The sequence below is a fragment of the Chrysemys picta genome, chromosome 7 (genome assembly GCF_011386835.1).
Source record: "Chrysemys picta bellii isolate R12L10 chromosome 7, ASM1138683v2, whole genome shotgun sequence".
NCBI classification, from domain to species: domain Eukaryota; kingdom Metazoa; phylum Chordata; order Testudines; family Emydidae; genus Chrysemys; species Chrysemys picta.
Genome location: NC_088797.1, coordinates 25538001 through 25552209, shown reverse-complemented (window position 1 = coordinate 25552209; position 14209 = coordinate 25538001). Strand labels below are relative to the sequence as shown.

At 42.0% G+C, this 14209-nt stretch overlaps 1 protein-coding gene across 3 annotated transcripts in view; it reads right to left on the bottom strand.

Moving 5' to 3' along the window:
* The window catches only part of ERC2 (ELKS/RAB6-interacting/CAST family member 2), an 836521-nt gene extending 823777 nt beyond the window's left edge, over positions 1-12744 (bottom strand). The window contains exon 1 of one of the 3 annotated variants that reach the window (XM_065550998.1): positions 12478-12744. The gene's annotated coding sequence lies outside the window, so the exon portion shown is untranslated. Of the gene's footprint in view, positions 1-10624; positions 11465-12477 lie in introns of those variants that run through there. The other 2 variants (XM_065550999.1, XM_065550997.1) reach the window with 2 other exon arrangements.
* Between the last annotated feature and the right edge of the window lie 1465 nt (positions 12745-14209).

Genomic DNA, 14209 nt, shown 5'->3' with positions numbered 1-14209 from the left:
ACAAGAAGAATATTCAATATCTTCATTAACGACTTAGATATTGGCATAGAAAGTACACTTATTAAGTTTGCAGATGATACCAAACTGGGAGGGATTGCAACTGCTTTGGAGGACAGGTTCATAATTCAAAATGATCTGGACAAATTGGAGAAATGGTCTGAGGTAAACAGGATGAAGTTTAACAAAGACAAATGCAAAGTGCTCCACTTAGGAAGGAAAAATCAGTTTCACACATACAGAATGGGAAGAGACTGTCTAGGAAGGAGTACGGCAGAAAGGGATCTAGGGGTTATAGTGGACCACAAGCTAAATATGAGTCAACAGTGTGATGCTGTTGCAAAAAAAGCAAACATGATTCTGGGATGTATTAACGGGTGTGTTGTGAGCAAGACACGAGAAGTCATTCTTCCGCTCTACTCTGCGCTGGTTAGGCCTCAACTGGAGTATTGTGTCCAGTTCTGGGCACCGCGTTTCAAGAAAGATGTGGAGAAATTGGAGAGGGTCCAGAGAAGAGCAACAAGAATGATTAAAGGTCTTGAGAACATGACCTATGAAGGAAGGCTGAAAGAATTGAGTTTGTTTAGTTTGGAAAAGAGAAGACTGAGAGGGAACATGATAGCAGTTTTCAGGTATCTAAAAGGGTGTCATAAGGAGGAGGGAGAAAAACTTGTTCAACTTAGCCTCTAAGGATAGGACAAGAAGCAGTGGGCTTAAACTGCAGCAAGGGAGGTTTAGGTTGGACATTAGGAAAAAGTTCCTAACTGTCAGGGTGGTTAAAGACTGGAATAAATTGCCTAGGGAGGTTGTGGAATCTCCATCTCTGGAGATATTTAAGAGTAGGTTAGATAAATGTCTATCAGGGATGGTCTAGACAGTATTTGGTCCTGCCATGAGGGCAGGGTACTGGACTCGATGACCTCTCGAGGTCCCTTCCAGTCCTAGAATCTATGAATCTATGAAAAAACTCCACATGGACTCCTCCTGAGGGTCGAAATGACAGTCTGGACCTATACATAGAATGCTTCCGCCGACGTTCACAGGCAGAAATTGTGGAAAAACAACGTTGCTTGCCTCATAACCTAAGTCATGCAGAACGCAATGCCATCCACAGCCTCAGAAACAACCCTAACAGTATAATCAAAGAGTCTGATAAAAGAGGTGCTGTTGTCATCATGAACAGGTCTGACTACCAAAAGGAGGCTGCCAGACAACTCTCCAAAACCAAATTCTACAGGCCACTTTCCTGAGATCCCAATGAGGAATACACTAAGAAACTGCACCATCTACTCAGGACACTCCCTACACTAACACAGGTACATATCAACATATCCTTAGAGCCCCGACCAGGGTTATTCTATCTACTACCCAAGATCCACAAACCTGGAAATCCTGGATGCCCCATCATCTCTGGAATTGGCACTCTCACTGAAGGACTGTCCGGGTATGTGGACTCTCTACTCAAACTCTACGCCACCAGCACTCCCAGCTATCTCCGTGACACCACTGATTTCCTGAGAAAACTACAATGCATTGGTGATCTTCCAGAAAACACCATCCTAGACACCATAGATGTGGAGGCTCTCTACACAAACATCCCACACACAGATGGAATACAAGCGGTCAGGAACAGTATCCCTGACAATGCCACAGCACAAGTGGTTGCTGAGCTCTGTGACTTTATCCTCAGACACAATTATTTCAAATTTGGTGACAATATACACCTCCAGACCAGTAGCACCGCTATGGGCACCCGAATGGCCCCACAATATGCCAACATTTTTATGGCTGACCTGGAACAATGCTTCCTCAGCTCTCGTCCATTCACGCCCCTTCTCTACCTACGCTACATTGATGACATCTTCATCATCTGGACCCATGGGAAGGAGACTCTGGAAGAATTCCACCACAGTTTCAACAGCTTCCACCCCACCATCAACCTCAGCCTGGACCAATCTACACAGGAGGTCCACTTCCTAGACACCACAGTACAAATAAGTGACGGTCACGTTAACACCACCCTATATCAAAAACCCACCGACCACTATGCCTACCTTCATGCCTCCAGCTTCCATCCCGGACACACCACACGATCCATCGTCTACAGCCAAGTGCTGAGGTACAACTGCATCTGTTCCAACCCCTCAGACAGAGACCAACACCTACAAGATCTTCAACAAGTATTCTCAAAACTATGATACCCGCACGAGGAAATAAGGAAACAAATCAAGAGAGCCAGAAGTGTACTCAGAAGCCTCCTGCTGCAAGACAAGCCCAAGAAAGAAACCAACAGAACTCCACTGGACATCACCTACAGTCCTCAGCTAAAACCTCTCCAACGCGTCATCAGTGATCTACAACCCATCCTGGTCAACGATCCCTCGCTTTCACAGGCCTTGGGAGGCAGGCTAGTCCTCACCCACAGACAACCCGCCAACCTTAAGCATATTCTCACCAGCAACCACACACCGCACCATAGTGACTCAGGAACCAATCCATGCAACAAACCTCGATGCCAAGTCTGCCCACATATCTACACCAGCGACACCATCACAGGACCTAACCAGATCAGCCACAATGTCACCGGTTCATTCACCTGCACGTCCATCAATGTAATATACACCATCATGTGCCAGCAATGCCCTCTGCTATGTACATCAGTCAAACTGGACCCGGTCCCTACGTAAAAGGATAAATGGACACAAGTCAGATATTAGGAACGGCAATATACAAAAACCTGTAGGAGAACACTTCAATCTCCCTGGACACACAATAGCAGATTTAAAGGTAGGCATCCTGCAGCAAAAAAACTTCAGGACCAGACTTCAAAGAGAAACTGCTGAGCTTCAGGTCATTTGCAAATTTGACACCATTAGCTCAGGATTAAACAAAGACTGTGAATTGCTAGCCAACTACAAAAGCAGTTTCTCCTCCCTTGGTGTTCACACCTCAACTGCTAGAAGAGGGCCTCATCCTCCCTGATTGAGCTAACCTCGTTATCTCTGCTACTGGAGTTGCCATTTTTTTGAGGAGACAGAACTAAATTCCCAAACAACTGGGAATAATTATTAAATATTTCATAGTACTTTTGTGTTGTGTTACACCCTCCTTTCCTGCCTTAGTACAAAAGTTGAGCCTAATCTGTTCAAGCATTATCCATGCCAATTCATAAGAAATTGTGAGCCATCATTGTAGACATCAAATATGAACATCTAACATCTGTTTTCAGTGTTATTCTACTTAGCAAAAAGAGTTGTCTGAGCAGATTTACAATTTTTTTTAAAAGATGTCGGTGTAAAAGCCACAGTACAGCATACCTGCCAATATTTGGCAATCAAAAGTAAATACGCCTTTCACAGCAAACTATTTCTTCCAAAGGAGGAGGCCAAAAGAAGCACTGAATGCAGTTATGCTTTATCATGTTCTACTATTTTGCTAATCTTGTCTCAGTATTCAAAGAATGATGTAACAAGGAAGCTGTATTTCAAAAAAATAATGTTTCTTTTTGGAAGAGGGGAGATGGGAGAAAATTGTAAAGACATAGTTCATGAGGTCACAGAAAAATTTAGACCCTAGGAGGTCTTTTTTTAGAAAACAGAAGATTCATACAGGGTATAACATACACACAACAAAATACTACGTTGGTCATGTATCTCTTGGAAAATTAATTTTTAAATTAATTTTATTGCCTGTGAAAGGTGCTGGGTTAACAGCATTGAAGACTAAAGGAGCAGCAGCAATGCAATCTCCCTCAAAATTTGACATGAAGGGACCATCTCCAGGTCAATTCAGTTAATGGCCTCTGGGAATCAAAAGGATGTTATTGGTTCCATTTGTGAGGTTGGACTTTGTAAACTTCATTTGCAACTGCACTGAGCAGTCATCCTATTTTACTAATCTTACATCAGCTGCACTGGATCTGAACTAATTACCTGGAGGTAAAATGCTCTGTATCCTATTAACAATACCCTTATTGCATGAGTGGCAGCACTGTACTTCTACTTCTCTCACTTCCTCTGAAACGAGTCTGTTTCCCTTGCATTCACACTGATAACCAGACTGGCAGCTAACAATCTGTCATACCAGTTCCCCTTTTCCAGCAACACCTATCCCAACTGCACACAGTTATCTGAATGACAATAACACTAGCAGTTTTCACAGGTAAAGCTACCATTTATCTTACTCTCTTTTCAGATCTTTTGCCTCCCTTTATCTTTTCATGCTTATATCCTACATTTTTAGATTTTGTAATTTCATTGTTTTAAACGCTAAAGCACAATCTTTCCAATCATTTTACTTGCTAAAATACTTATTCTCCATTTCTCCAAATACCAACCACTAGGTTCTATTGCAGCATTGGGCCAGGAGTAGTCAGAGCAGTACCATAAAATGCATTAGCATGACACACAAACAGCTTAAAACTGTTAAATATGTAACTAGACAAATTAGAAATGGAACAACACTTGAAAAAAATGGTAATCTGATCATTAAAGAAAGAAGGCAGGCTGGCCAGAGAGTAGTTGTTCCAAATTCTCACTTAAAATAAGTGCTATACTGTAAAAGTAGGTTTCTTGGAGAATGGTCTGTGTTAGCCCAGAAAATTCATCTGCTCCTTATTTCCAGAACATGACTTCAGAAGTGAGGAATTTCTCTAGGCAACTAAAGGGCAAATCTACCTAGGCATTCAAGGATAGCTTGCAACCCTACGGTGGAACCAAGCTCTTATCCTCAAATGTACCCTATCCACTGCCATTAAAAGGAGGGGCAGGGGGGAAAAGAGGCGGAATATGCTCCTACTAGAACCAAAGGCAAGTTATATGCTACTAAAGACTGCTGCCTGGACCCTAAGACAATCAATATTTCTCCACTGTCCAGACTCCCCTGGAAAGAGACTGGATATCTTTAGACTAAAAATGATGGGAAACTAAAGCCGTTTTCACCAGCACCAGCTCCAAAAGATCTCTCATGTGTGGTAGTATGCTGCCATGCAAGTGTAGTAGCATAGTGATTCTCTGCTACAAAAAACACTATCGCCTCAGGAAAACCTTTTCAAAAGCAACATCAGCAGACATAGATAAATGAGGTTCTATAGACATATTGAACGCATGATAGAAGATGGGTCCAGAGAAGAAGACAGCAACCTCTCTCCACATTCTGGACACCATGGCTGACAAGGCCTAACTTATGCTATCAGAATCACCATGATCCCTGCTGGACCGGTTTCGTCACGGAAAAAGAAAAGAAGCAATTATTACTTTAAGAAGTGGGGATTAGAAATCACAGGCAAATAAACCAAGTAAATTGCTAGACTTCCCTGAAAAGAGCCAAAACAGTTACACTAATTTTAAATATCTTCTGAAGCTCTTACCTCTGTCCTTAACACTGGAATTTATCAAAAAGATAAAAAGCACCAGTTGTCTGGTATAAATAATAACACAGAGCACGAAAGTTGAAGCTCAGGAACCAATATTTAGTAGAATGAAGATGCATGCCCAAATTTTTTCTGTACAAATGCACATTTGATATCTAAGTTTATAGCCTTGCCTAGACCCCAAATATAGCCTATAATCATTCTGAGGCAGAACAGAAAAAAAACCCAACCAGTTTACTTCACACATTAGATATGGACAGCAATAGCCTAGCATAAATCCAATCCACTTTACTTCAAAAGGATTATTTTTTAAAGAGTCATTAACACACACTCAAACAAAAAGGGAACCCAATTAAAGGCAAAAATGCTCTGGAACAATTTTAATTGATTTTTCTGCTGATCTATATTTTCTATTTCTTCTTTTTAGTATTGCCCAGAAAAATCACCATTGCTGGTACAAGCTAGAGAGGGACAAAAAGGGAGTGATGGTTTTGCTTTCAATTTTGTAAAGTCTCAGTCACTGGGTTTTAATTTTGCAAGCCTGAAGCCAAAGCTACTCTAGACCCATGGTTTTTGATGCGGTTTCTAAGAATGTGGTATATTTTACATTTCCCAAGTTTTCCCTGCTGACCTGTGATTCTCAAAATGAAGTTACCTACTTTTCCATTTAAGTAACACTTGTCTTGCTTCAAGGACTATGAAAAAAATAAAAGTAAAAAAGTTATGAAAATACAGCATTAACATTGCAAACTAAAAATCAAAGCATCTGGTAAGCCACCCTCAACATTGCCAAATACATACAAAAGCATCCAAAAGACTATCATCTATATTGAAAAAATACATTGAGGATACACAGTAAAGAACCCTGAAGACTGGAAAAGATATACATAAGAGCACACAGTACATCAGCCTTTCAGCACTGCAAAAATTCATGCAAGAATATTACAAAGTTGCACCTCACCTAAGGTATTTTTAAAGTGAATAAAAATTACTGACTCTGCCCCTCACAGTCTATGTTAGATCAAAAACATAACATGTTAGGATGGATAGAAGTACTATAAATACTGGGAGAGAAGTTGTCTTTGAAGAAGACACACACAGGCCTTAGTGGCCTTAGATCTCTTTTTCCTTTTCACCTTGGGGGAATGCTCCTCTGAAATGCTTCCAGCTCCACACACAGGGCCATTTAGACAGGCAGAATTGTAGGATTTAAATAAGTGGATGAGATGGTGGAGTTGGGAGGAAGGATTTAGGTTTATTAGGAATTTAGGAACCTTATGGAAAAGAAGGAACCTATACAGAAAAGATGGGCTCCACCTAAACCAAAACAGAACCAGATTGCTGGCATGTAAAATAAAAAAGGTTGTAGAGGAGTTTTTAAATTAAGGGCTGAGGGAAAGCCAACAAGTGCACAGAAGCACATAGTTCAGACAGAAACATCCCTTAGGGAAGGATTTATTAAAGGAGATTCTCTATATCCTAATAAAGAAGAAAGGATAGAAGTTGAAGAAGTACAGGTGGGAACAGAAGATAAACAATCAAAAAACAATCCCATCCAAATACATCACATGAAAGCAGACAACTAAATATAGACAAATTTTATAAGTGTTGTCTTCAAATGCTAGAAGTCTAAATCTAAGATGGGTAAACTTGAGTGCCTGGTATTAAATGAAGATAATGATATAACAGGCATCACAGAAACTTGATGGAATGATCGTAATCAATGGTGGTATATCAGGGTACAAAATATATAGGAATAACAGAGTAGGTTGCACATGTGTGGGAGTAGCACTATTTGTGAAAAAGCATAGAGAGTCAAACATAGTAAAAATTTTAAATGAAAAATCAAACACTACAATAGAATCTCTATGGACAGAAATTCCATGCTTGAATAATAAGAGTATAGCAGATGGAACATACTACCAATCATCTGATTAGGATGGTGACAGTGATTGTGAAATGCTCAGGGAGATTAGAGAGGTTACCAAAACAGAAAACCCAATAATAAAGAGGGATTTCAACTATTCCCATATTGACTGGGTAATTGTCGCCTCAGGATGGGATTCAGAGATAAAATTTCTAGACACCACTGCTTCTTGGAGTAGCTAGTCCTGGAACCCACAAGGGGAGAGGCAATTCTTGATTTAGTCCTAAGCGTAGAACAGTATTTGGCCCAAGAGCAGAACTGCTCAGTCATAGCAATCATAATGTAATTAAATTTTACATTCTTTAAGGAGGAGGGGAAATACCAAAGAAATCCACCACAGAAGCATTTAACTTCAAACTACACAAAAATGAGGAACCTATTTAAACAGAAATTAAAAGAACAGTCACAAGAGTGAAATGTCTGCAAGCTGCATGGTAACTACAGTAAAACCTGCCTTAGAGACCACCTCTGAAGAGAGACCACCTGACAAGAGTGACGGCTTGCAGAGGCCTGGGAACACCACCACTCTCTGGTGTTCAAACCTTTGAAGAGAGCCCACTTCTTACAAGCGACCACTTTTGCTAACTCCCATGAGTGGTCGCTCTTGGCAGCTTTTCCTGTATTTGAAAACAAATAGAGGTTCAAACTAAATATATACTCCTCACCCAAAAAAGAAAAAAGAAAACAGTAAAGGGACTAAAAAATGTCACCATGACTAAACCACATAGTGGTCAGAAGCAAAAAAGCATCCTTTAAAAATTGGAAGGCCAATCCTACTGAGGAAGACTGACAGGAGTATAAGCTCTGGCAAGTCAAATGTAAAAATATAATTAGGCAGGCCAAAAAATAATTTGAAGAACAACTAGTAAAAGACACAAAGATCAACAGCAAAAAAAATGTTAAGTACATCAAAAGCAGAAAGCCTGCCAAACAAACAATCAGTGGGGTGACCAGATGATCAAGGAGCTAAAGAAGCACTCAAAAAAGACAGAGCTGTTGCAGAGAAGTTTAATGAATTCTTTGCATTGGTCTTCACTGCAGAGGATATGAGGGAAATTCTCACATCTAAGCCATTCTTTTTAGGTGACAAATCTGAGGAACTATCCCAGATTGAGGTGTCTATAGATGAGGTTGTGGAACAAATTGATAAATTAAACAGTAATAAGTCACCGGATCAGATGGCATTCACCCAAGAATTCTGTAGGAACTCAAATATGAAATTGCAGAACTACTAGTTGTGGTATGTAACCTATCAGTTAAATCAGCCTCTGTACCAGATGACTGGAGGATAGATAATGCAATGCCAATTTTTTAAAACGGCTCCAGAGGTGATCCTGGCAATTACAGCCTAACATCAGTATCAGGCAAGTTGGTTGAACCTATAGTAATGAACAGAATTATCAGACATAGATAAACACAGTATGTTGCGGGAAGAGTCAACTTTGCTTTTGGTGAGGCATGATTTCCCTTTTAAATCTATTAGAATTCTTTTAGGGAGTCAACAAGTATGTGGACAAGAGTAATCCGGTCAATATAGTTTACTTGGTCTTTGACACAGTCCCTCACTAAAGGCTTTTAAGCAAACCAGGCAATCATGGGATAAGAGGGAAGATCCTCTCGTGGATTAGTAACTGGTTAAAAGACAGGAAACGAAGGATAGGAATAGATGGTCAGTTTTCAGAATGGAGACAGGTAAATAGCACGGTTCCCCAAAGATCTCTACTGGGACCCGTGCTGTTCAACATGTTCATAAATGATCAAGAAAAGAGTCAACTATACAAAATAATTCAAGATAGTTAAGTCCAAAGCTGGCTGTGAAGAGTTACAAGAGGATCTCACTAAACTGGGTGACTGGGTAACAAAACAGCAGATGAAATTCAATGTTGCTAAGTGCAAAGTAATACACACTGGAAAACATAATCCCAACTATATATACAAAATGATGTGGTCTAAATTTGCTCAAGAAAGAGATGTTGGAGTCATTGTGGATAGTTCTCTGAACTTGTCTGCTCAATGTGCAGCAGCAGTCAAAAAAGCCAACCATTAGAAAAAGGGACAGATAATAAGCCAGTAAATATCACAATGCCACCATATAAATCCATGGTACACCCACACCTTGCATACTGCATGCAGTTCTGGTCATCCCATCTCAAAAAAGGTATTAGAATTAGAAAAGGTACAGAAAAGGGCAAAAAGTTAATAGTGGCATGGAACAGTTTCCATATGAGGAGAGATTAAAAAGGCTGGGAGTGCTCATTTTAGAAAAGAGACGAATAAGGGGGGATAGGATAAATGTCTATAAAATCATGAACGGTATGGAGAAAGTGAATAAGGAATTATTATTTACCTCTTCACATAACACAAGAACTAGGGGGTCATCGTCACCCAACAAAATGAATAGGCAGCAGGTTTAAAACAAACATAAGGAAGTACTTCACACAACTCACAGTCAACTTCTGGAACTCGTTGCCAAGGGATGTTGTGAAGGCCGAGAGTATAACTGGGTTCAAAAAAGAATTAGATAAGTTCATAGAGGACAGGTCCATCAATGGCTATTAGCCAAGATGGTCAGGGATACCCGGTGCCCTGGGTGTCAACAAGCCTCTGATTGCCAGAAACTGGGACTGGACAACGGGGCTCAATAATTGTCCTGTTCTGTTAATTCCTTCTGAAGCATCTGGCACTGGTCACTATCAGAAGACAAGATACTGGACTAGATGGACCATTGATCATACCCTGTGTGGCCATTCTTATGTTATGGGGTCAGTAGAATAGTTTAGGTGGGCAGAGCCTTTTCTCCCACATAGGGCAGTAAGAACTATTGAGGGAGGGTCTCCAAATGCACAAATATTGGGGGTGTCCCTCTAAACCCTTCTACTTCCATAAGGCAGTGAGAAGACCTGGAGAGAGTCAATTTCCTATACCAGCATAGGGGAGTCAGGAAATTGGGCCTCCATATCAACATCCTAGCAGCAAGGACTTGCTTCCAGCACCAACTGGGCAGCCCCTCTCTTCCCACCCCCAGACCATAAAAAGTGAAAGGATCTGGGGAGACTGTCTGCCTCACTGCTACCACATAAGGCAATAATAGGGCCTGGAGAGACTCTTTCTCCCCTCCATGTATAGGGAAGTAAGGGAACCGGGAAAGTCTCTCCTCTCCCCCAGGAGGCACTTCAGGGGACCCAGAACATATGTTTTTCCTCACCCATCCATGGGCAGTGAGGGGAGGTGGGGCAAGTCCTTCCCCTGCTACCATAGCAGCAAGAGGAGCCTGGGAAGGAGTTTTACCCCTCTGGCACAGAGCAGGGAGAAGTGTCTCACTAACATACCCCATTGAAGAGGGGAGTCTCTTTTCCTCTTCCCAGGGAGACGACAGTGAGGAAGAGATGGGGTGCACTCTCTCCTCTCCTTCTCCGGGGCAGCTAAAGGAGATGGGAAGCCACCTCTCTCGTTCATGGGGCGGTGTCTCTCTTCCTTCTCCCAGCGGGCAGAGAAGGGAACCGAACTGAGCCCATTTCCTCCCTAGCTTTCCGGGAGCCTGGTGAAAGTCTCACCCCCCTGAGCCGGCGGGCGGTGCTGTGGGGCGGAGGGAGGGCTTGGGGGCAGGTGGGAGCTTCTTGCCTTCATAGAAGCAGGAGGAAATTTCCCGCTCCACCTGTGCAGCGTGATGGGCTGCAGCCTTCTCACTCCTGGAGCAGGCTCGGGGGAGAAAAAGCACCTCCCCGGCCGCTGGGGATGGGGGTCCGTTCACACACGTGCCATGCAAGGGGGGTGGAAGCTGCAAGAGTCTTGGGGGCTGGTGGTGTTCACACCCCAGCATGCGAGGGGAGCCTGCGGGCGCAGAGACAAGCCTCACGGTGCACTGAGTGCTGCGAGGGAGCCTAAGATTACGGGGGGGGGGGGTGTCTCTCCCTCATCGCCCTGAGCTTGGGGGGAGCGGCTAGGGAAGGCATCAGAGGAGTTGTCTGTGTCCCTGTGATGGCAGGGCGGGGGAGTTGGCGCGTAGCACGTCCTCCCCTCCCGCGGGGCGGCACGGAAAGGGGGCCGAGACAGGTGCTGAGTCTCTCTTTCTACACCGCCCAGCGCCCTAGGGAAATGAAGGAGCAGCGCAGAAGCCACTTAGGGGGAGAACGCTGCCCGCCTGTGAGGGGAAAGGGCTACAGAAGGCTTCCTCCCCCCTTTGGTGGAGCTGTGGGGAAGGGACACGGAAGGCGGGGGGGGGGGAAACCGGGCCCACAACTGATGGGGAAAATAACAAATGGTTAAGTGAAACCCTTGATTTAAAAAGCCAGAGCAGGAAACTATCCCTGACAAGTGGGATTTGCCCTCCTCTTGGCTGCACGCATTGGCCGTGCTCATTGCAACGAGCCAGTTTCTGCTAGTGCAAGTGGCCTGTTGGATTGTCCATCAAAAGGGAAATATCAATTCGCCGCTAAGGGAGTAGATTCCCTTCCATCCATCACAAGGCTTAGCAGGTAGCCGCCTAGAAATCAATCACACACTAATAAAAAAGACACCACCCTTCTCCCCATCACATTATTACTCCAGCTCTTTAAGAAATTTTTTGTTTGTTTGTATGATAAATATATTCCTGGGTTTATCATCTGCATCATAATCTTGGGCCACCTAAAATGATCCTTAAACCCACACAGCATTGTAAACGTGCAACCCAACTAAGTATTCATTCATTATATAACTGCAAAATAATATCCTGTTACTCTGACTCTTGATTTCCTTTTCCCAGCCACAAAAAGAAAAAATAAATCAGGTTTTTTTCTGACACCGTTTGTCTTTAAAAACCAAGCTTTACAAATTATATGGTCTACAAAGCTAGGAATTTTAAATGCTCATCAATTCCATGCTAGACTTTTATACAATAATAATAATATTTGTAAACTGTTCACAAACATGACAATTATATGGCTGATTTTAGGAGAAATTGCAAGAAAGGTATGTAGACGATTCTGTAGGGAGAGGCACTCATTGCTACTAGAATAAGATGTGCACTTGGTCACATTTATTGCAATGTATTAAAGGGCTGGGGGGGAAAAACCCTTTTTTGCCATTTCTTTCTTCATTTTCAGCCACTAAATAATTTTAGACAGCAATATATAACAATTTTGTTAATCAAAATTAATACACAAAAATCTATTATGGCCATATTCTTGCTTAAGCTTCTCACCTTTCAAATCATTGCATCTGTCTTTCCTCCTCACATGGATTTTACAACATCAAGTCTAGCTGACAGCTGATTACAGTGAGGAAAGAGGCAGCGTGGAGAGCTGGAACAGGCGAACATTTAAGAGGCAAGGGAGAGAGGGAGTCTGCTGCAGTCAGGAGAGGTTTGTGTATTTCTATCCCTCGTCTTTCTGTCCCTCAGCGAGTCTCCCTCAGTAAACTGCGAGCCTGGCTCTCTGGCTTGCTAGTCCCTGACTCAACATTCCCAGCATTCCCGAGGAGCTGGGTTTTCATTAGGGCTGAGCAACCTGCCACAAGGGGCAGCAGCAAACTCCCTAATAACAGAGCAAAAAGAGCTCTAGCAGCACAACCACAGGCACTGCAACCCCATGGATTCCCACCCAAGTATTTGTCTCTGTCCACCTATTGCAGACCCAGGGGTTCCACTATCCCCATCTAATATGTGTGGGTCTGAAAGGACGAAGGGCTGATGGTTTTAAAACAGCCCAAAATTAAATAGTCTGCATGCAGAGCCAGTTGTGATTAAACTATTCTCTTGCCTCTATTCAAAAGGCCAACATTTTCAAAGCCACATGCCTACATTAAGTATCTAAATGCATATATATATATAGGCCGAATTAAGGCTATGGGGGGGGGAGAGAACAAATAGGAAATTAGTTATTGCAACTCCCAAATTAAAAGTTCAAGTATACAGAGTCTAATTTATTTCACAAGAAATGTATTATGTTGCAAAATGTATTAAGAAACTGACTACTTTTATTTATTAATTTATTTTGTAGAGAGGTGAACCAGGAAAATCTCCCTTAAAAAAACAAACAAAACAAACAAACATTCTGTTTCCTAGCTCTAATCACTGACTGTTTCCTAGCTCTAATCACATTCATGTTGGGGAATGTACTTTTTCCTTTCTGCTTCTTCTCCCATTTGCTCACTATCTTATTTTTTTCTGGTCAGAATGATCATTTGTATCATTGTATTATGACAGATTTACCTCAAACTACAGCTTCAAGACTTCTCCTCCACTCCAGGAATTTCACAAATAAATTACTGTCTGCCTCTTTTTAACCGTGTTGCTGTAGGGTAATATCTTCAAATCTGTATTTTACTTTATTCCTGGCTCACCCATATATATATAGACTTTGTTGAACAGCCTTGCTTGGGACAGATTTTGTGGCATTTCTATAATAAAATATTATGCCCAATGAAGTTGATTTCAGCCAGTCTGACTGATTTAATCCCTTCAGTGGTATGGCATTTGCATTATCCAAAGCCAGCTAAAATAATTTTCTGTCATGAATATTCATTCAGAGATGTTACTATTCAAGACAGTACTGGAATCCAAACAAACAGGACAGGGTGCATAATAAAAGTGTGTCTTCCTTTAAAAATATGCCCCTCCTTGATGTTTCTATGTCTTTTAGGTAAAAATACAATATGGGATTGAATTCCCCTTTTTTCACCCCTGAGCTCAGGACATAATGCTTGCTGTCTTTATCCTAGTTATCACAATCTGATCGAGTCCAAATTTTACTCTTCAAAGGCTGCATATCTACATGAGCAGATCTTTGCTGTAAGTAGTTACCAAAAGTATGACTTGGTATAGAATAATGAATGTTCACATGGTCAAAAAAAGCAACTGGGAAGTGATTCTCCTTTCTAGATTTGAGGATCTATCAAGCCTGTTATCTATGAGGGTATACTGATACCGGAAAATA